General features: G+C 48.9%; 1 pseudogene; it reads left to right on the forward strand.

Moving 5' to 3' along the window:
• The first annotated feature begins 20,502 nt into the window (after positions 1–20,502).
• On the forward strand, positions 20,503–21,073 carry LOC101638169 (annotated as a pseudogene).
• Positions 21,074–23,883: the final 2,810 nt, after the last annotated feature.

Below are 23,883 nucleotides of genomic sequence, written 5' to 3' on the forward strand. Positions count from 1 at the left end.
GGAGATGTTAGAAGAAACTAAAACAAACATAGAAATTAAGTATCCAGGTAGCTGTTTGCTAAGGAGAGTCCTTCCCTAAATCAATGCGCAGCATAAGGAATTTGGGCCTCTCCATCTTCTCAGTTGCAAGACTCAACGCGATCTCTTATCATCTTAATTTGTTCACCGTCATGACAATGTCTTAAGGCCAATGTGACACAATCTGTATTCTCGAGAATAAAGAGCAAGAATCTCAGAACAGCTGACTATCTCATGCAGGGCCACACAGTGAGCCAGGAATAGAGCCTGGGCTTGAACTGCCGTCCAGGGTGACTCAAGAGTCTGACCTCTCCGAGCAGTCTGTGTCAGAACTAAGTGTGTAGACTGCTCTCATATGTCCACGTGTGAGCCATCTACTTAGGGATCACCCAGAGAAAATGTGTAATATCAGGCTGACTTCACCCTGCCACCCAGCACGTTCCTGGACTACCTCCCAGCTGGTGCCTACAAAAGCTCACTTCACTATTAGCCCAAGTCAAACCTAATTAGAAAGGCAAATCCACTCCCAGTCTTCCCAGCCCCAAGCTGGTGCTACATGCCAAGCAGTAACTTTCCTGTGTTTTCTGCTACTTGAAGTTCTCCATCCCAGCTCTGGTCACCCTAGTTGATGCTCTTTCAAAAAAAGGGGAGGGGGGGGCATTTTGTACCAATGTGAAAATCCTCCACAGATTATCAGAGTTTACCCCTTTCACCTCACTGACAGTCTCAGAACCAGGTGACCTTATGCCGTGGTTTGAAAGGCATGGAGTAAATGCATATCTTGGGTCAAGCTCACGGGGTGGGGGTGGGGATACAGAAGGCAAAGGCAAGGCCCCTATGTCCAAGAAGGTACACTCTAGAAGGTCACATATACTTTGGATTAAAGTAACGGAAAGTTTAAGCTATTGATGCTCTACTCCGTTCCTAATTTGGCAAGCCTCCTGGTATCTAGCATATGTTGCTTAACTCTGGCCAGAGTGCCTGGGGCTCACAGGAGTTTTCGGCCTTGGTGCTGTGGACATTGTGGACCAGAGACTTCTGTGTGGTAGATGGAGACTGGCCTATGTATTGGAGGGTGTTTAGCAGCTTCCCTGATGTCTACCTACCAGATGCCAGAGCATCCCGACCCAGTAGCAGCAACAAAGTCTCCAGACATCTCTGAATGACCCCGGGTTTAAAAGCACCCAGGTTGGGAAGCCTGGCATAGACCAGGGGCGTCAAACTCAATTAAAACACAGGCCATTTGTTGCCACCTGCGGGCCACACCACATTTACAAATTGTATTAAATTTATACTTTGAAGTAAAGATTCAGGAATATGATAGGATAATTAAAACATTATAGAATTGTTTTTATTTAAACATTTATTTTATTTAATGTATTTATCAAACTAAAATTATTATTTTTTTACCACAAACTCGCCAGCACTTTCCTCTTACTAGTTTTCACTTACCTCTTATGTTGTGACCGGAAAATATAACAAAGTCACTAATAAAACACACAAAATGCTGGACAGCCGACCACTGTGGTGCACAATCATAATGGCTTCCCTCTAAAAATGTTAACTAGCGCTGCCGCTAGGGATGATTCACAACAGCACAACCCAGAGTGCTCTTTGTAACCTTTTCACTATTGGGATCTGTTTACATGACGAGACACTGAGAGTGGCAGACATATCGCTTCCAAACGTCGGTGGAACTGAGACAGCGCGTGTATACGCGTCCACAGTCCCCCAGGAAAGGCGCTGGGCCACGTGTCTACTCGTCTTCAGTAGTTAAAGGGTTAAACGAGGGAATTGTGTGTACGGTATTGCCTCGATCTCCCGAGCGCTAGTTCCTACATAACAATTTTTTCTATTTTCATTTTATTTCAGAGCATCGCGGGCCACAAAAAAATTACCTCGGGGACTGCGTGTGGCCCGCGGGCGGCCACTTTGACACCCCTGGCTTAGACCATGCTATCCCCGTCCTTGGTACCTGTACCGCGATGACAATCCCACTGAAATTCACTCCCAAATGAAACAGAAGTCTCATCTTAGTAGCATTTCAGGTCACATCGTGTAGCCGGGGAGCCAGTTCAATGACCGGCCTGCCTCACCTCACTTAGTCTTCTCAATGTCCCGGGGTGATGAGTACTTCACTAATCACCATTTTATAATGAAGGAAAGCAAGGTGCAGAGTGGTCACGAAAGTTACTAAGACATAAAGGTGATGCCAGGGCGCCCACCCAGCCTGAAGGTCCCCTTCCCATATACAAGCAGACACCCCACCGATGGGCAGACGCAGCTATACACGGAAAACAGACATGGCTCCGGCACGCTGTCTCAGACCTCCGTGGACAACGCGAGACTGAAACCTAGTTCCAAACCCCAAGGGGGTGCTCTCCCAGGGACACCTGTGACAACCAGAACGGCCTTGCTTTTCTAGATCTGCTGGTCCTGCAAGTCCTCTGCTCCGTTAGTGGAAACTATCTGAGTTCCCCTTTGAGTTCTGATGGGTTTCCATCTTACTCAGGTGCTGGCTGCCACGGACATTCCCATTTTACTGGTTAGGAAACTGAGGCTCAGGTACTTAAGGGACTTTCCCCCAAAGTTCCAGTCCTCGTGCGTGGCAAAGTCTGCCCAACTCTGGAGAAAGATAACTCCCTTCTTTCTCATCCATCTCTCCATCCACCACCCACACAGAGCACAGCCCATAAACTCATCGCAAGGGAGCCTGGGGAACAGACTCCCTTACGCACCACGCCGGGTACCAAGAGCATCCTCCCTGCTCTCCTTCGCCACGCCCTTCCTCGGCTTGCCAAGGCTCTCTCAGACTGCCGGAGGGGGTCCAATCTCTGTTTCACTGGCCTCCTGGGCACTGCACTCACTATTCCAACCCAAATAAGTCTGTGGGTGTTTGGTGAGGGTTTTTCTCACTGGGAGGCCCCGCACATCAGAGTGTGGGTTCTGGTTTCAAGTCTTTCCTACCTTTTGGCCAACTCTTCTCTCACCTACTGCACTGGGCAGTCCTGCCTCCTCCCAGCGCGTGCGGGGTGCCAAACCCTGACTCTGGCTGCGAAACCAGGCTGCCTGCTGCCCTCCTTGGAGGTCGCCCTCTTTGGGTTCCATGAATAAGCAGGCAGGAATGCTTCAAGAAAGCAAAGCCATCATTTTTCCACCCAGGGGGAAAAAAGCACACAACTCTTTCATGGTTGTGCCTGAGCAAAAACAGCTCAGGCCTCCTGCGTGGCCTGTCCCTGGGCTCAAAATGTGCCCCACATAGGACTTCAGGGGTGAAGTCATCCTGTCTCTACATTCTTCCGTGTTTACCACTGGTCCACCGGGGGAGAGTGCCAGGCTCAGAAGTGGCACTGGGATCTGCCCAACCATCATCATCCACATCAGTGGGAATTAAACTCACATTAAAAAAAAGAAACAAATGAAGCAAAGGGCCAGCTCATGGCCCAGGTGAAGAAGAGGCAACTCTTCCCACCACCAGACCCTTGGCATTTAATTATGACTAAGTATCAGTTGAGGGGCTGTTTTTCCTCTCTAGGCCTGAGGGCTGAGAGGTCCCGGAAAGCCACCTGTCAGCACATCCCTAATCCTTTGATGGATGCTTCCAACACAAAGACTCCCAGGGGCAGCATGGGAAACCTGCGAGCAGCCAAGTGAAGCGGGAGGCGTGTGTCTTGGGATGATGAGCCTCAGGTAGTAGCTGGCAAATTTTTAAACGCCCTACCCTTACACCAAAGTGCCAGATGGGGTATGATCAGGATTGGAGGAAAGCGTGGTTAGTATTTCACTAAGCCGTGTGCGAAAGGCTGCCTGGTGGAGCGATGGTTAAGTGTTCAGATGCTAACCAAATGAGCCCATCAGCCAGTAGTGAGGGAACAGGCTTGAGGCCCTACTTATGTAAAGATTCATAGGACTGACAGCCTAGGAGATGCTCTCGGACAAAACCAGTTGAGAAAAGGCGTCTCAAAGAAAGAAAGAACATTGGCATCTGGGCCACACAGTGGCCTAAACCGTGTCTGAAAGTGGGAGAATGTGCCTATTTAAAAAAACATGATTCCGAAGAAAGGAACTGTAAAAAACCACGTGTTTAAAACTGCCATCATAGCACCAAACCCTTCTTCCCTTTGCAGATCCCTGGATGGTTTTTCAAGCTGTGCACGCTGAGATCTGCTTGGGTGGGACAGGGGGCTGAGGATGGGCTGCTGACTTCAGTGGGTGGTCCACATCACTCGGGAGCTCTGTGGGAGAAAGATGGGCAACCTGCTTCCCGGTTCGACACGGGCTTCCCGTGAGCTGGGCCCCACTCGGTAGCAGCGGCTTTGCTGCATTGACCCAAGCAACGGAGCCATTTGGGGCCCAAACGGAGGCTCCCTCTGTGGATCCTTGAGGTCTTAGAAAGACCACGTGGAGAACTGTGTGGGGGGAGCCTTCTCACCGGCAGCTTTGGTACCTAACAGACAAAAGGAGCGAGCTGCCCTCCTGGACAGAACTCGGGGATTGATTGACTGGTGAAGGAGGTGGGAAATAATGAACAGGAGCTGAGTAAGCACTCAACTGAGAGATGGCAGTTCAAACCCACATGGAGGCCCCTCTGACAAAAGGCCCTGGGATGACCCACAGCCTCGGCCATTGAAAAGCCTGTGGGACACAGTTCTACTCTGACGGTGCATGAGGTCACCCTGAGTCAACCCCGTGGCAGTTGATCCCACTGGAGGGAGGCAGGGCAGTGGGAGGAGTAAGATGAAGTTCGCTCAGGCTTTTCCCCAGAGCATGAGGGAGAGCTCTGTGCCCTGTTCGTCTCCGGATGGGAACTCAGAGCATCCGCAGGGCTGCTCCCACCACATTCCCATCTCCAGAAATCACCCTTGATGCTGTCCGACACCTGAGCCGGAATCCCAAGGTCACAGCTTGGAGCTAATAAGGCAGCTGGGGAAGAAGGCGAGAGGCAAGGGTGTGTGCTGAAGACAGAGCTTTACAAAGACAAAGGCTCCCATCTGGAGCTGGTAATTCTGCAGCTGGCCCTTGGGGCGGACAATCTTATTATTACCCAATTAAGCTGCCGGAGAGTAAATGTGAATGGAGAAATAAACGCAGGCAAGATGCCTTTTGTGTCACTAGAGGAAGCCAGTGGGTTGTTCTCCAACCACAATCTAGGGTTTCCACGCAGCAGCCCGTTCTCTCCTAGGTAAAGACGACCCAGGGACCCACTCCAGAAGCCTGACGGAGGCAGGCGCGGTGCTGCCTGCTGATCGCCAGACACTCCACCCCACCTGTTGCTTGGCAAAACCAATTGCTGCACAGTCTAGCCTGACCCTCTGAGTGAGTGTGGTTGCTATCTGCAAGGCTGGAAGTTCAAGTCCACTGAGAGACACCTTGGGAGAAAGACCCGGTAATGTTCTTCCAAATACCCAGGTAGTGAAAATCTCCTGAGCATAGTTCTACTCTGCCAGGCATGGTGTGGCCGCCCTCTGTTAGGGGGCCTGCTCAAATGAGCCGCCTCGCTGACTTTAGTGGCTAGCACAGGAAGCACCCTGCATTTGCTTGAAGCTACATTGCACCATGAGTTTGCTGCAACGCTGCTGCATACTAGGGACAAAATCAGATGTCATCCCCTCTAACCCTCCCTCAGGACCACTGGGTGGAGGTATCGTTAGGCCTTGCATTTCAAAGATGCAGAAACGGAGGGAGTCTGATACATTGCCCTGATTCACAGGCTTTTTAAGAGACAGTCTGTGGATTGGCACAGAGGTCTCTTTGTTGACACTGCGCAGGCCTCCATCCGTAGTAGCCTGTAAGAACTTCAGCAATGCTGGGAGGTAGAGTGGATTTGACTTTGCTTTCTGCTTGGTACCCTGCTCTGTAGGCCGCTGTGAGCCAGAATTTGCTCACTTGCATTTGGTAAAGCTAAGTTCCCAAAGCACCCCTCCAGTCTCATGACAGGTAAAAAGCCCAGGACTCAAATCCAGGTGTTTGGATGCCAGGTACTGTTCCTTTTCCATCCCACGACAGTCGCCCTGTCTTAGCATATATGCAGCCAAGGTCCCCCTCATACTGCAGAGGTGTGTGGACAGGGGGTGAGAAAGAAGCACAGGGAGAGAGACGACCAGGAAAACGGATGGCTAGACTCTTAAATTCTTTGGAATCATAAGGTAGCAGGGCTATTCCCGGAAAGGGTGTCACTCTGATGGCTGGAACTGAGGAGCTCATGTCCAATGCATTTATTTCATTCTCAGGAAGCACAGTGTGCTCCATTTAGGTCAGCAACTTAGGAAACTAGCTGCAGGCAAAGGAAAACTCGCTTGGCCCGCGTTTTGGGAAGAGCTAGGATCCCCATGCTCAGTTCGGCACACGGGGCGACCCTGAACCTACTCTTGGTGAGAGAGCCCAGCACAGGGAAGTGAAGGACAGTGGCCCCTACGGAGCCCTGAGGTGTTGCTCTCTCGAGCCATAGCCCATCGTGTGCCGCAGGTGCACTTCTGGGAAAGATGTGGCACCACTTGCTGGAGCCCATCGCTGGGCGTCTTGAAGCAAAAGAAGTCGTTTAAAATCTCTTAAATAGCCAAATCGAGGGAAAGCGCACTCTCATTCTTTAATAATCAAGAATGCATTAGTCTCATTTATGATCTCCGTTCCGCTTGTGGCCCTCCAGCCATTGCTGGGCGAGAGGCTCTAGGACAAACTATGGGAAAGAACTCCTATGGAGCTGCAAGTTCCCAGTAGGCACTAAGGCAGGGGTCCTCAAACTTTTTAAACAGGGGACCATTCACTGTCCCTCAGACCCGTTGGAGGGCCAGATTGTAGTTTAAAAAACAAAAACTATGAACAAATTCGTACGCACACTTCACATATCTTATTTTGAAGTAAAAAACAAAACGGGGCAAAAACACCAGGCGAGCTGGATAAATGTCCTCAGAGGGCCACGTGAGGCCCGCGGGCCGTAGTTTGAGGACCCCTGCACTAAGGCTTTCCCAGTTTTCCATCTATTTCACACCTTTCCAGTCCCCCTCTCCCAGGCCCTTGGGCAGAGGAGCAATTTTAGCTTCAGCGATAGATGCTTAATGCTTGATGCTGTTATCAAGAGCATCAATTTTGCCACCAGGGAAACCTAAGTTCGAATGCCAGCCCTTTCTGTTCCTAATGTGTGCCATGTGGCTCTGGCAAGCAAATTTGCCTTTATTGGCCATAGTTACTTGTTTGTACCATTTCAGAGCCAATCGGGCAGTACAGATATATTTTTAATAATATGTAAAACAGCAGGTGCGTAAGCCGAAAACAAACCCATTGCCTTCAAGTCGCTTCTGATTCACAGTAACACCGAGCATTACACAACAGAGCAGCTGCGTCAACCCAAACCAAACTCACTGCCATCGAGTTGATGCCAACCCATAGCAGCCCTAAGACAGGGGAGATTTGCCCCTGTAGGTTTCTGAGACTATAAATCGTCGTGAAAATAGAAGGCCTCATCTTTTTCCTGAGGAGCACCTGATGGTTTCAAACTGCTGATCTTGTGGTTAGCAATCTACACTGCCAGGGCTCCTTGAGCCAGAGCTATGGAATTGACTTGACAGCAACTGAACAACTAATCACACCAACAATCTTTAAGGCATCAGGTATTGCCAGGCCTTTCTTCCACCACACTGCTGGATAGATAGTCATGTGCTAACCATCTCTACACCCATGGTATACATTCCCTTTGGGATTAATTCTTGAAAACTCCGAAGCAAAGTTTTACGACTCTTTCCACTTTACGGATGAACAGAGAGAGGCTTAGACGTTACAGGATCACATAAGCAGCCAGCCCAACGAGACCTAACTAGTGCCTGCGAGAGCTCAAAAATGAAAATTAGTTCGATTTGCCCACAATGCGAAGAATGCTTCCACTCTAAACAGAACCTCCTAGAAGCATCAGCTAAGGCTGTGGGTGTACACACGTGACCTGGAGGTGGCACGGCCGTTTCAGGCAGAGGGAAGAGGTCAGCCAAAGCTTCGAAGAGAAAGCTTGGCACATGCATTGGAAGTGGTCTCCAGCCCCCAAGTTGTCCAGATGCAGAATCGCTATTGGTCTTCAAGATCTAGCGCTGCAGCTAACAGTGAATGATATGCCACGACTGGGGGACTGGAACAAACTAGAATGTGTTTTCTCACAGTGTAGGAGGCTAGGTCTGAATTCAGGGCGCCAGCTCTAAGACGCGGCTTTCGGTCCCCTCTGCAGGGAAGCTCTCTGTTTCTTTGTGCTTCTGTTCAGTGCTCCTTGACCAGGCCTGGCATCTACCTGCTCCCATCTCGGCTTGTGCTCCTCCCTTACTTCATCCTCTCCTTTCATACCCCAAGAGAGGTTGCCTTAAAAACCACCGTGTGCATCCCGACTCTTCCACACAACAAAGAAAACCCATTCGCAAGCAAGCAGGATGAAAACCACAGGGGTAACACCAGCCCTGTTGCCAGGGAGTGGATTTCAACAACCGGAGAGCCCACCAGCGGCTCCCAGGGAGAAAGATGAGGCTTCATGCTCACATAATGATCTAGATTCTTCGAAACCCACAGGGGCAGTTCCACTGCGTCCTTTAGGGTTGATGATATGTCTAAATCGACTTAAGGGCAATGAGTTTGAGCCTAGAGGAGAGAGTAGAACTACCCCCACAGGTTTTCCAAGGCTGTAAATCCTTCATAGGAGCTGACCACCGCATCTTTCTACTGTGGAGCTGCTATTGTTGACTATGAACAACAGAATGAAACACTGCATGGTCCTGCACCATCCTCACAATCGTTCCTGTGCTTGAGCTGATCAATGCAACCACTGTGTCAATCCATCTCGTTAAGGGACTGCCCCTCCTTCGCTGCCCCTTCAACTTTACCACGCATGATGTCCTTCTCCAGGGACTGGTCTCCCCTGACAATATGTCCAAAGTATGTAGGAAGGAGTTTTGCCGTCCTTGCCTCTAAGGAACGCTCTGGCCTTACTTCTTCCAATACAGACCGGTTTGTCCTTTAAGCAGCCACAGTACTTTCTATATTCTTCTCCAGTACCACAATTCAAGTGCATTATTTGTCCTCCAGTCTTCTTTATGCAATCTCGAACTTTCACATGCATATGATGGAACGGAGAATACCCTATATGGGGTCAGGCAGACCTTAGTCCTCAAAGTAACATCCTTGCTCTTCAATACTCTTAAGAGCTCTTGTGCAGCAGATATACTTAATGCAATACATCTTTTGATCTCTTAACTGCTGCTTCCATGAGCATTGATTGTGAATGTGAGCCAGACAAAATCCTTGACACCTTCAACCCACAGCACATGAGTTCAAACTGCTCACCCTTCGGCTAGCAATTGAGCACATCATTACTGGACCACCCGGGATCCTTTTACCACAGGTATAAATAAAAACAAACAAACATACAAAAACTCACGGCCATCGAGCCAATGCTGACTTATAGCAACTGAGTTTCTGAGACCATAACTCTTGATAGGAGTAGAAAACTCCATCTTCCTCTCCCCCAGAGGGGCTGGTGGTTTCAAACTGCTGACCTTGCAGTTGGCGGGTCAACATGGAACCACTACACCACCACAGGGATAAGGATTAGAATTTACAACATGCCTTTTAGGGAGACCCAATTCAATCTATTACACTCATGCTAATATTGCAGACCAAATACGGCCTGCTTAGGGATGGAATGGTGGGAAAGGGAAGAAGAGTGAGTCTCACTGAGCACTGATCATGTAAGGAACTGTGCAAAGCCGATTCACAGTCTATTTATTTCAATGGTCATTTTATAAAGGCAGTAGGACAACTAGTTATCTGTCCCCTACTGTTCATATTCCCCAAATATTTTTACAAGTATTTAACTGGTGCAATAGGACACTGAACTTCTCAGCCTCCGCTGCCAGACAACTGCGCTCCAGCACAGGGAATGCGCACGATGGATTTGTGCAATTTTCATATCACCCTCTTAAAAGAAAGTTGCTTGTTTTCCATGTCCTGCCCTCCTTCCAGCCCATGAACTGGGATGTGAACATGGCGTTAGTGTACCGGCTTTGCAGAGAACATATCCTGGGGCAGGTCTTGACTGGGGGTGATTTTGCTTCCCGGGGGATGTCTGGCAATGAAGGAGGCACTTTTGGTTATCACACCTTGGGAGGGAGTGTTATTGGTATCTTACACGTAGAGAAGAAGGAAGCTACTAATCGCCCTACAACACACAGCGTGGTGTCCCGAACAGTCACGTGGCCCCAAGGGTCAATCGTGATACGGTTGAGAAATCATGGTTTAAGGGACCATGGAGCAGAGAAATGGAAGAATAGAGCCTCTTACACTCCCCCACCTTCTGCCTATCCCCAGACTGGTCTTACAGAAAGTTAAAACAAACTGCAATCTTGAGTTATTTGGGGTGAGGGACAGATCTCTTTGCCCAGCAGCTTAGCTAGCTGATGCAGACCAACCACTATTGTCATCAACACGTCAGCCTCAGAGATGGGAGTTGTAAGGAAGAACTTTGGTGGTGCCCTGGTTAAGTGCTCAGCTGCTAATGAAAAGGTAGGCAGTTCAAATCTGCCTAGGGCTCCAAGGTGATCTGCTCCCATAAAGATCATACCTGCATTTCGCTTGGGGACCAGCCCATTAGCTGACACTTCACATACACAACAACTCTGAAAAAGTGGTCAGCTGGTGTCTCCAATGGCCCCAGGTGCCACATCAGGTCACAGCCAGACCTAGGGCACCCTCTGAGGGCTACCTTGAACAATATTCTGAAGGGCCCAGACAGAGCCCCATGAAGGAGGAAGCCTCTCCCTTTCATCTATGTGCCTGTCCAGTCCCAGAGAGCACGAGTGATTTCTGGATGATGTGAAGTCATAAACAGGTTGGGAATGGCTGGGCAGGACCCGAAAGTGTTGAGGCAGGTGCGGGGAGAAGGGACATGGGAGAGAAGGAAGTAGAGCATGTGGGACTTCAAGGGCAGGGCGAAAAGAGGATGCACCGGACCCCCCTCAGGGTAGGCAGCAGGCAGAACCCAATGACCACCGCAGGCTCTACTGTGATGGGCAAGGTGTGAAGGTGTGATAGGGAAAGAGGTCCTGCCATACCAATGTTTCTCCATAGGGACTAGAAGCAGCCACTCAGCAGGGCACAACCTCAGAGCACAACAGCAAAGATAGAGGCAACCCCTGACAATCATAAAACACCAATTTCACATCATGACCCGTATTGTTAGTGAGCAAGGGGTACATAGCCTAGGAAACCTTATGGGGCAGTTCTACTTTGTAACATGGGATCCTTGTGCATTAAAATCGATGCAAGAGCACGTGACAATGGCCACAAAACTAGTAAAACAGCCACAGAGCAAGAAACCACACCTAAGTCTCCTTTAACCCACAACTCATGGTCTTTGTATTCCATAGTGTTGCCTCTGCTCGACTGCCCTGGGGGAGGGGAGAAAATAAGAAGAGGAAGAGAAGGAAAACATTGGGAATACTTAGGGAAATATTGCAAAAAGTTTGGTCCAACGGATGGGCCTTTGTAGTTTAAAAGCTGGTTTAGCACATATGTCAGGCATTATGAGCCCCAACTGGGCATGTCCTGGGAATCTCATCTGTGCCATCAGAGCATCCACTCACATCCCCATTGGGTAGAGACCTCTTCCTGTCTGGCTAATTCATACGGATCCTTTGGGAGAGTCAATGGCATCTTCCTAGGTAGAGTTGCTCTCTCCAGTCGTTCTTTAACCATCCAGCTCCTCTGGGAGAGCTTTCAGCACACAGGGTTAACATAGAGCTCCTAGCTGACAGCAACATGTATCACAGCCCTAAAAGAGACAGCATGGGCCCAAAGCTTCCTTTCCATCACCGGTCACTTACACGTAATCACAGGAAGCAGGGTGATTCATACTGACCAGTGTCAGTCCTCCCACTCAGGGCTGTGACCACTGGTCCAGGGTAACATAAAACCTGCAGCATCATAGGAGTTCAGGGTCTAGGGACTCGTTGATGTGAGTCAGTTCTGACCGAGGTTTACAGAGGGTCACATCCCTGCAAAGCAGCATCTTTCAGTCTTCCCTCCCCGCCCCGCCCTTGCACATCCCTGCTCTTGTCTTTAACAGCCCACTTCCCAAAATAAGCACTGAGCCGTGAACAAGGGTATTAACCTCAGCACAGGAAGGCCCGTCTGTGACTGAGTCTCCTTCCAACTGGTGGGGCTTCATCCAGCGGTCTGATAGCCATCTTTGGAGCTCTTGGCATCGGGTGACCCTTAACACCTTCCATTAGCCAATGGAAAAGTCCCCAGTGGCTAACTCATCTGCCACTTCAGCTCCACAATCTGTCGTAGATGCACATGGCTCTCCGCTGGCTCCAAACGCCAACCTTTCTTAAATCCTAAGACTCCGGCTATTTAACTCCACCACAAAAGGAACAAATTAAGTGCTCTAGAGTAAACAGGAGGATAGGATGCCACTAAGTGGCAACTTAAGCAAGTCCAAGCCATCTTGCGAGGACTCCCTAAGGACTGTTGTCAGCAGGGTGTAGTGGACTCAATAGCAAGGCATGGAGGGCTTGCTGGGGGGCCTCAGAGGAGGGGGCAGAGGGAGGGGAGAGTGACAGAACAAAGGAAGGAGAAAAGACCATCTGCATGCGGAGGGGGTTTGGGAGGCGGTGCTGGGAGCCGAAACTGAAACCCAAGAGAGAGAATACACAGCCGCCAGAATGTGGGATCCTCCCAATTCGACCTTGCAAGTCTGGCTAGACCAGAGGATGTACACTGGTACAGATAGCAACTGGATACACAGGGAATCCATGGCGGATGATCCCTACAGGACCAGTGGTGCGAGTGGCGATACTGGGAGGGTGGAGGGAGGGTTGTTTGGAAAGGGGGAACCGATTACAAAGATCTACATGTGACCTCTTCCCTGGGGGATGGACAACAGAAAAGTGGGTGAAGGGAGACGTTGGACAGGGCAAGATATGACAAAATAATAATTTATAAATTATCAAGGGTTCATGAGTGGGGGGGTGATGAGGACCTAATGCCAGGGGCTTAAGTGGAGAGCAAATGTTTTGAGAATGATGCGGGCAATGAATGCACAAATGTGCTTTACACAGTCGATGTATGTATGGGTTGTGATAAGAGTTGTATGAGCCCCTAATAAAACGATTAAAAAAAAAGAATGTGGGATCCTACAACTATGTCTGAGGCATACGATTACAGTTGATTACCTGTGCCCATGTGTGTGACTCAGCCCATCTGCACAAGACCCCTACAAGACCAAACAAAGCCAGCTGCCTTCAGGTCAATTCTGGCTCAGGGTGAGCCTGTGAGTTTCAGCGGAGGCCTGTGCTCCATAGGTTTGCCTTGGCTGCGTTGGGCTGCCAAGCCTTTCTTCCAAGGCATTCCTGGGTAAATTTCAACCTCCAGCCTTTGGGTTAGGAGCTGCATCTTAACCGCTGGTGTGAGATGGGTATTCATGCGATCCCCATTTTAAATGGCAGAAGCAAAACAGGTTTGTTAGTGTGTTTACCTCTCTGTTGGGTGGGTATGAAGCCCCATTGCCATCACCCAGACCTCAGGCTCCTGCTTTTGGGGTCACTGGGAGAAGGGAGTCTCCTGTCTTCCGTGCTGTGATTGCTTCTTGACCCCACCGTCAGCGGCACTGCTGTTGGGTCACCTCTGGGAGATCCAGAGACAATTCCCTCTGGGTAGGACACTATTCCATCTTTGTAGGTCCCAATAGGTACCATGGATCTACTATACGTCGCGGCCCAGGCCATCACTCTTCCTACTTCTGTGTCCTTTATTCACACACACAACTCGAACAGGTAAAGCTGTATAGGACTATCAGACTCAGCTGAAGGCTTAGGGAAACAGATGTACACCTTGCACCAATATTAACAATCAATTTGAATATTAGACACAGTCAGTTCTGCAATTCTTTAGCCCGTGGTTACTGGGATTCTCACCAAGTATCGTTCTCAGGTGGTCTGATCCTCCCACAATATGGCCTGGCTTTTTTCTGAAACGCATATCTCTGTACCGCACTGGTGTACTCACAATAAACATGGAGTAATCGCAGGATGCATGATAGCATGCAGGGATTTCCTGAGCATTCCCAGAGATGCAGAGTAAATGAGTGGCTTATGGAGGTGAGTTAACCGAGAAAATGAGTTGGAAGATCCAAAGCATGAAAGTTACGCAAGAGAAATGGGTAGATTCCCATTTCTATGTAAGGCTTCCCTCTGTTCCAAGTCAGATGAAACAATGTAAGTAAGAGGGTCACTGAGAATGAGGAAACTTCTTCAGAAAATGAGACCATTTGAAACCTATATTGATTAGCTAGATGATAGATAGATAGATAGATAGATAGATAGATAGATAGATAGATGGATGGATGGATGGATGGATGGATGGATGGATGGATGGATGGATGGATGCCATCAAGTCAATTCGGTCTTATGGTCCTGCATCCTCTTCATAATTGCCAGCATCTGACAGTCTATCCCTGTGGCTGCTAAGCCAATACCCCATCTCACCAAGGGCCCCCTCTCCCTCTTTGGCCCTCTACTTTCACCAAACAGGAACTCCTCCTCCAATGATCAATGCTTCCTGGGATGTGCCCAAAGCAAGACAGTGCTCTGTTGTGACCCATGCAGCTTTCATCGGCTGCTTTTGGAAGTAGATCACCAGGCCTCTCTTCCTAGTCTGAGAGCCCCACAGAAACCTGTTCACCCTAGCTGATCTCCCTGGCATTTGAAACACTGGTGTATCATTTCTAGCATCACAGAACTACACAAACCAGCTGGGTGGTGGAAGCCTATGTCGGCAGCCAACATCCACATGGAATAAAAGGTGAGCCTCTTCCTTCGCTCTCTCTCCTCTTTTCACGATGTATTGTCTTTCACGGGCATGTTTGTCTGCTTTGTCCGGATCTCCCCAGGGCCCTTGTTAAACAAAATTGCAGGGCTGTATCCCTCAGAATCCATTATAGCAAATAAAGGGGAAAGTAACATACCATCAATACCCTGAGAAAATGCCCAATCTTCCTGCTTTTACTAAAAGGAAAGAAATGGGATCTGTATGTGAAGGGAAGGGGACCTAATGAGTCAGCAGCTAACAAGCCAGAGGTTGGATCGGGTCTGTTTCTATCAAGAGCTTGTGCTCCTTGCTTTGATTATCCTGTCTCTCACTTGCACACCCTAATGTACTGTCATCCGAGACACCTTCATAGCCAAGTCCAGAAATAACAGTCAGGAAAAGGCGTCCTGAGTCAACGGCTATTGGAAATTAGATGCAGGGGTGGAGGGGGGTTGATATTTGACTGAGTTAAGGGATTGTAAATTCATTTTTAAAATTCTTATGATTTTGTGCTGGTTGGCTTCTGGCAAAGTCAAGCTTTTTAATGTTAAGATTGAAGACGGGCCCTTTGTGTGTGCATGTGCAGTGAGCACGTGGGTGTGAGTGTGCGCACGGGTGCCTGCACCAGCATGCTTTAAGGACCATCTCAGGTACCAGAGCCTTATGACTTGTTATCTGTAGATTAATGGGAGTCATAGGCTTGAGTTTCTTCTAAGTAAAGATGCCAGAAGCACAAGCAGAGATCAGATATCCTAATAGCCATTCTTCCCCCAGCCTTCTAATTTTCTGGACAGTTTCTTTGCCTGCGTGCTAACCAATGATTCCTAGATGGTGAATCAATAAAATCCATTCTCAAACAATAGTGTTGTGATTTGTCTATACCAAGGTCATCCACAGTATGGCATTTTTGGTCACCTCAACGACAAAGCTGGCAAATTATTAAACTGCACCTGTTCTCTTCTGGGCTAATGGTTTCTTCTTAGTACCATCCTGAAAATGATCATGGCTGCCATTTCATGACTACTTAATATGCATCAAGTCTTTTATACATATCATCCCATTGCTGGCACACCGTTAGGAGTTAGCGCAGAACGTGCCCCACCATAAGGAGGTGAGAACTCAGGCAGGGCTGTTATGTTTCAAAGGATTCCTGGTGGTGCAGTGGTTAAGTGCTCAGCTTCTAACCAAAAGGTGGCGATTCGTGGGCATCTGCCCCACCGGAGAATGCCACATTCATCTGTTTTAAGAAAGACTACAGTCTTGGAAACCCTCTGAGCAAGTCCTCCCCTCCGCCCAGGAGGGCCATGATGAGTCCGAATTGACTCGATGGCATCAGGTTTGTTTTTCTTGGTTTAACAAATATTCTTCACTCGCACAGTATGGGTTGGGCAAGCCACATGTTGTAAAGTGAATAAAGATCATCCCATATCAAGTAACCTGTTGGTGCTTTTCAGTGCCATCCAGTCAGTCCCGACTCCTTGCGATCCAGTGTACAACAGAAGGAACCACTGCCTGGCCCAACACCATCCCCACAATGGTTCTCGTACTTGAGCCCACAGTTGCAGCCACTGTGCCAATCCATCTCATTGAGGGTCTTCCTCTTTTGCCATGCCCCTCTACTTTACCAGGTATGATGTCCTTCTCTAGGGATGGGTCTCTCCTGACAACATGTCCAACACATGTAAGTCAAAGCCTTACCAACACATGGTAGATCAAGTAAAATAGAGAGGGTGGGGAGGGGGGGAGTGGAGTAAAAAAGCAAAACACAACACGCTCTAGTCTAACCTACACACTGGGGCAGCCACCTCTGAGGACCGCCCTCAGATGAAAGCACATCCGATAGAGGTCAGCTGTGGGCCTTCACACCCAGGTCATCCAGCCCTAGGCTCACTCCCTCAACCATGCTCCCAGCCACGGGGCTCGTTGCTAGCAGCAAAGAAACTGATTATTAATAACAGAAGTCTGCCGTGGTAAAGACGCCCACACACAAATGTTGGTGAGCCGGGAAGCATAGGATAAGAAGAGGAAACATGAGTCAGGTTCGACAAAAACCAACAAACATGACTGAGCCGTTTGGGCAGAAGGCACCGTGTGCCGAGGATCGCTTTTTCTCGGGCCTTCCCAGCGCTCAAGACCCTTTGCTATCAAGTGTTTGTCCCCCCAGAGCCATCAAACAAAACTGTGCAATCCGAGTTGGCAGTAGCCCCCTAGGCTACTTACGGTGGAGTTCTAATGGACAGTGTCCATTCACTACTCGGGGGTGGGGGTGGCAAGAGGGCCAGAGAGTGATGGGAATCGCTTGGTGTGATGAGTCGTGAGTTGAAAAGGGATCGCTATGAGTCAAACTCAACGATGGCCGTGGGCTTCTTGCTGTGTCTTGGTTGGCTTTGGATTTATTAGCATTCAGGTAACTTGGGTGGAGAGCAGAAGGTTAATACAAATCCAGAGGTATGCTCTGCTCCTCAGGGCAAGAGAACGGGCATTTTTCACAGACCTCGACCATAGCATATCCCTTTCCTTCTTGTTCACTGTCAAGCACGTATGGGGTCTGGCCACAATTGAGAACTTAAAGAAGCTGGTGAGAGAGTCGCACATAATAAATGTGACCCAGTGGCAGAATGGTATGCGCGTGCTTTTAGATTCAGACCCTAAAGCAAAACATTTCAGTTTTTCTTCTCAGAGGGCAATTTTCAAGGTACATCAGGGAAGGTTCCAGGCTCCCAAAGGAAAACATCTACCTCTCTAGACACAAAGCTGTTGTCCATTCAGAAGAGGGTGGCTGGCCAGTGGGGTGGGAAATAGATGGCCACCCAGAACATCCCCCCAAAGATAGACTTGCTTCGAGGCCTGGAAGGGCTCTTCCATGAAGGTGGAATATTTTGATCGCTAAATGATGCTGTCTGGGATATTTTTAAATTTCTCAGTTCAGTTGCTTTCTTAGCTAACTGCGCCATTCTGGAAAGACATGGCAGGTGAGGTCACAAGAAGAAACAGAGAAGTCCTCTTCTCTGGGACTCATCAGGCATCATGAAGGAGTCAGCGCTGGGAACGGGCAAATATCCTGTTGCTAAGTAGGCTCCAGCCCCGTTTGTAATTAAAGAAAGGGATATTATGTAGAGTTGATGATCCAGGAACGTGGCTGGGGCTAGAGCTCTATTAGTCTGTATGACTCAGTCCACCAAATACGCCGTAGCTGTGCCCATCCAACAGAAGAAAAGGAAGGAGCGCGCGTACACACACACACACACACACACACACACCATGCACAGCCCTCTCAAGAGGCCACCCACGGGCAGTGATGACTTTCCAAGGCCCAAAGTCACTGCCTTGGGATTCAATTAAAACGCTCTTGCTTGCTAACAGCCCAGGCCGTGTAAATTGAGTGTCACTCTGCTCCCAGAGTTGGGGAGAGAGAGGGAGGTGGCCCACAGGGCCAAGGGTGCCCAGCCAAGTCTGGAAAAAGTCCAGGTTGAACATGGAAATGAGCACTGTGTTATGCAGAAGTTAGTTACATCTTAATCAGATGGAGATGCTTCCTAAAAGACTGACAATATTCAAGGCATTCTGAGGTACGGGGCATTGAACGTGAGAAGGACACCGTGTGACAGAAAAGAAGTTATATTTGAAAAATGAAAAGTCTGGTGGCTATTGCAAGAAAGAACACTCATGGCCACCGAGTTGATTCCAACTCAGAGAGACCTCCTAGGACAGTGTAGAACTGCCCTGTGGGTTTCCGAGATGGGAACTCTTTACAGAACTAGAAAGCCTGCCTTCCTCCCACGTCATGGCTGGTGATTCCGAACTGCTGACTTGCAAGTTAGCAGCCCCACACGTAACCCACTAAGCCCCCAAGAAAGAATGGTAGACACAAAGGAGGGACTGTAAATATTTACAAGAGTTGAAGGGTGGAGATGCTGAGATACAGGCTGAAGTTCAGGGCATAGTAGAATGGCCTGGGCCACAGATAAGGCTTTGGAGATACGTTCTGCACTGGGCAGCGAGCTAGAGGTCAAACAGGCGAAGAGCCAGAGATCGGGAAAGTCAGAGCTCAGGAGAATGCGAGGCGGAAAATGAAATGCAAAAATGATGCAGTCCAAAGGTGGTCAGGGACTGCTTATTTGAAAGGATTACCATGAGCCCCAATGGACCTGAGACATCCCCACTTCGTGGAGGAGTCCTGGGGGCATAGTGGATTCCTTGAGGGGCTGCTCACCCCAGGGTCAGCAGCACAAAAGCCCCGGCTCCTCCACGTAAGGCTGCCTGCTCCTGCATAGACTCACAGAGCTCTGAAAGGGAGAGCGCTCCTCTACCCTGTGGAGGAGAAGCCTTGGCGGTGCCGAGATGTCCGCAGGACCATACCACCAACCTCGCCGCCGGAAGAAGACAAGGTTTTCTCCTCCCCTCAAGAGGGACAGTCTCCGAAACGCACAGGGGCAGCTCTTCCCCGTCCTAGAGGGTCGCCATGAGTCAGCATCGACCCGAGGACAGTGAGGCCTTTTGTGTTGTTGTTTGTTTTTTATGTTTGGGGGGTCCTATAGGGTTACTCTGAGTCAAACTTGAGACTGCAGCAGTGAGTCTTTGAGACTCCGGTATACACCTGTTGTCCCCGTCAGGATTTTTCACTTTTAATCAAGTGGTAATTGTTGACATTTGCATGAAATTAAGCTAAGGTGAGTTTACAGAAGTACACTTATACTCTCCGATTCTGCCTGGTTCTCTATTTCTCAATATGTGAAATGCACAAACACCCAACTTGGGCCTCACTTTTATCCATGATTACAGCTGAGAGATAACTAGTAACAACCCATCTCTTCTCCTTTCTCTCTCTCCATCTCTCTCACACACCGTAAAGATGAATGACTCATAGTGACCCTACAGTAGGGTGACCAGATTTAAAGTGGGACACCATTGACCAGGGGAGGGGGGAGGGTTCTTGATTAAAAATTTTGGTCTATATGGACAAAATAGACTGTTCCCTAGCTTGTCGTGCATTCTATCCAAAAATCGGGACTTATTTAAACCGCCAAAAAGCGGGACTGTCAAGCCCAAAGCAGGACGTCTGGTCACCTTACCCTACAGGACAGAGTATAACGACCCTTTTCAGTTCCTGACTTTTAAATCTTTACAGGAGTACACAACCTCCTCTTTCTCCTGTGGAGTCCCTGGTGGCCTCGAACCTCTGACCTTGCAGTGTGCAGCTCATGGGATTACCCTCTATGCCACCATGGCTTGTTATGAGTTGGCGTTGATCTGATGGCAGTACGTTTTGTTTTGTTTTGAAAGATAAATGATATTGAGAAAACAATGCATGTGCCAGTAACATCCTGAAGGTAAAAGAAAAATAAGTAAAGGAGCCAGGGCATGGAACACGGAGGAGAACACAGCAAGCAAAGGGCGCCGACTCAAGCCAGCTGCCTCTGAAAGCAGGTGAAGCTTCATGTGGCTGGACAAGCTCTCGGAGCCAGTGTGCAGTGCTTGCTCCCCGCTTACCTGCGCCACGAGGAAAGAAAGCTAGGCTGGTCATAGATTGACTTTGGTCAGTCATTGGTTTTGAGGGTTTCTTCCAGGGATCATGAAGTCCATGTCACTTCTGGGCTTCACTGGACACAGTAAAGCACGTTTTGTCAGAGCCCGAACAACCCAGTCAGGATGGCCAAAGGTGACCCCAAGGAACCACAGGGCAGATGTCTGCTGAGGCCTTTTTGTGCAGACGTGCAGAGAGGACCGTAAGAAGAAACTCCCGGAGGTCCCTGTCGATTTTGCCAAATTTTCCAAGAAGTGTTCTGAACCGTCTGGGAAGGGGAAATGCAAATTTGAGGAGAGGCAAAGGCGGACAAAGTGCACTCTGACCGGGAAATGAAGGATTCTGGGTCATCTAGGGGCGGCCAGAAGAAGGACCCCAACGCTCCCAAACGCCCAGCGTCAGGATTCTTCCTCTTCTGTTCTGAATTCCGCCCCAGATCAAATCGACAAACCCTGGCATCTCCATGGGTGACGTGGCCAAACGGCTGGGTGAGATGTGGAATAACTTGAGTGACCGTGAGAAGCAGCCTTCCATCCCCAAGGCGGCAAAGCTGAACAAGTGTGAAAAGGATGTTGCGAACTGTAAGTCTAAGGCCAGGGTCCTGCCAAAGTTACCCGGAAAAAGGTGGAAGAGGAAGAAGACGAGGAGGAGGAGGAGGAGGAGGAGGAGGACGAGGAGGAGGAGGAAGATGAATAAAGACCGGTTTCTTTGTCTCTTTGTGAATACCTTAGAGTAGGGAGCGCCCGGCCAGGGTGTCCGGAGCACCCTGGAACTGTATCAAAGTTGTACATATTTCCACGCATTTGTAAAAGAAAAGGCACTTCGCTGTGGAACTGACAAGGCATTGATGCAGTTGCGGCCACGTGTTTGCTGGCTGGTCTCCTTAGTGAGGGGCGTTCACTGAATGGTGACCGGCTAGGACTCCCGCGTTCCGCACTGTGCGTTTCGATGGTTTGTAAAGCTACAAAACGGAGGAAAGAAGGAAGAAGCCTGGACACACCCTCTGGCATCGAGGCTGGGGGTGGGGGGGCGCCCTTAGAAGGGGCTGGAGTTCAGGGCCTGCACAGCGAAGCTGACCTGTGGACACTGCGGGGGAGTCCATTTCACCTCAGGTTGTCTTGTGTTTTTGTATATGGTGACATAGCTGGCATGAGAAGTGTTTGCGATGTTTTTCTTTTCCAAAAAAGAACATTTTTGTTTAGGGCAGCCGTTTCGAAGCTGTTTTTGAGCGAACTGTCAATCTCTTCGTTGTCAGCAAAGAGCCGCTGTACTGATGGACCTGTCTGTACTTAAACACACTTTGCAATGTTCTGGGTTTGGGAGGTTGGGGGTTTTTTTTGGTATGTTTAGAATGCTGAAATGTTTTTGAAGTTAAATACACAGTATTACATTTTTTCAAACTGAAAAAACAGCAAAAGCCTGCAGGAAAGCCCAGACACAGGCTGTTGTATAATGAAGCGGTGAGGGTCAGGGCTGCCCGTGCCTACATCCTCTTCAGTGGGCCTCTGCTTGCACCCCTCACATACAAATGAAAGTCATTATCTTCCTCAACCATTGTTACGAGATTCCCTATAGCCCAAGCCAGACTCTCCGCTTGCCTGGGAAAGGAACCAGGCCTTCATCACCGAGACAGCTGAACGCATGCCTCCCGCCTTTGTCCAGACACGGCTGTTGTAGTGTCCAGGTAGGGCTTCTACTGACCATGGAAGAACCAAGATGCATCCCAGTGAATCCCTTGACTTTCAGATAGACTCCTCTCTGGCTGCTCTTGTCATAATCATCCAATGTCTTCAGGATCATCAAAGTCCATTTTCTTTGCCAGTAGACCAACTCATTTGCCTGCTGGTCTACTGGCAGGAGGAGACCCAAAGGAGCAAATAGGAACTAGGATCTCAGGTGCAGTGAAGCCCTTACTTTGTACCCTCAGAAGCAAGCCCTTCCTAAAGGCCAGAAGATTTAGGTGAATGGAGTCTAATATGATGTACGAGGGCAGGGAATACAAAACCCATGACGTGGCCATGGGCTCAAAGTATGTCCCACATCTTGAAGGACAGAGCCCCAACTCTACAGAACGCCATCTCCAAGCTCCAGCCCATAAGTGTCTATTGTAATATGGAACCAGGCCACAACAAATCAGAACCAAAATTGAGTCGATTCCAACTCATAGCGACCCTGCAGGACAGGGTAGAACTGCTCCTGTGGGGTGCCAAGGTGTGACTCTTTATACGAAAGCTTCCCTCCCATGGATCGCTTGCCTGGTGGTTTGGAACACTGATTCTATAGTTAGCAGCCCAAAGTGTAACACCACCAATGCTCCTGCCTTCCGTCTTATTGTAAATTCAATGAACCTCATGATCATATGTCCCTTGTAGCACCTGCTTGGCTATGTATTATATTAACAGGATAGCAATAAATGATATAATAATGCTATCTATTAATCAAAATTTATAACAGAAACGCAAGTGCATGTGGTACATATATTACTCTTTTTCCATATCCACAGCAAATTTCATAAATCAATCACACTTCTTCTGGAGGCAAGATGCAGCCATGGAAGCTCTGAGCATAAGGCTCTATAATGTTATGAGAAATGGCAAGTGCAGTGAATGCTTGCCCCCTTCAATCAGCAACTAAGATTTGAGTATCACTCCAGTCAGAATTTCCATAAAAATCCACCTACTATTGCACTGTTTAGAATCTGCAAAACAGGCAATGTGAGGATTCTAACCATTGACCTTGCTAAGTCAGTCACAGATGGACCGGAAGCAAGGCAGGCAGTCACCTGGAGGGTCTCAGTGATGACAAGAGAAGGGCTCTCTCCTTGCTATTCCATTATTTCCACAAAGTAGAGATGCTGCCGGATAGAATTTTTTTAACGTGGGCAGACATTGAATGCTTGAGCCTATCTTTTCTGAAAATACGCTGAAACCAAGACCTATCAGCTCACACTTTCTTCAAAAAGCTTCACTCTTTCCTTTCTTCTTTCCATCTCTTCCTGTTTCATATTAGGAGAACTGAAGGGGAGGGAGCCAGAAAAGCGGAGTGATTTCCAAACTTCCTTTGAAGCAGTATAGTCGTTCAAGCAAAAGAAACCTGAGGTCCATGCTCAGAATTGTGCTGTTGACATGGGAAAGGAGGACAATTATGCCTAAGTGGTTTCTTTCCCCACCCCACCCCCTCCTTTACCCGGGAGGCTTGAGCGTCTACAATGTCCATGCCAAGTGGCCATTCTGTCCCACAGTAATAGGATCATCCCTAGCGCCCAAGACAGTTCTATTTGTTAATTGCACTATGAAACCCCATGTTTGAAGCTACAACCTTTCTTTCTAGCATGTTCACCTGGGCTCTAGTTCTACTTGTCCAAAGCATTGAGAGCACATCTCTTATTACTTAAGCTCAGAGGAAGGAGGACTGACGGACAAGCCCCAGAAGAAGGAGCTGGGGTATCTATCTCCTCCTCATGCTCAGCCTTCACAGAAACAGACACAAAGGAAGCAAGCAGCCGC

This window comes from Echinops telfairi, unplaced genomic scaffold (genome assembly GCF_000313985.2).
Source record: "Echinops telfairi isolate 266 unplaced genomic scaffold, ASM31398v2 ScPeMD7_7458;HRSCAF=8496, whole genome shotgun sequence".
NCBI classification, from domain to species: Eukaryota; Metazoa; Chordata; class Mammalia; order Afrosoricida; family Tenrecidae; genus Echinops; species Echinops telfairi.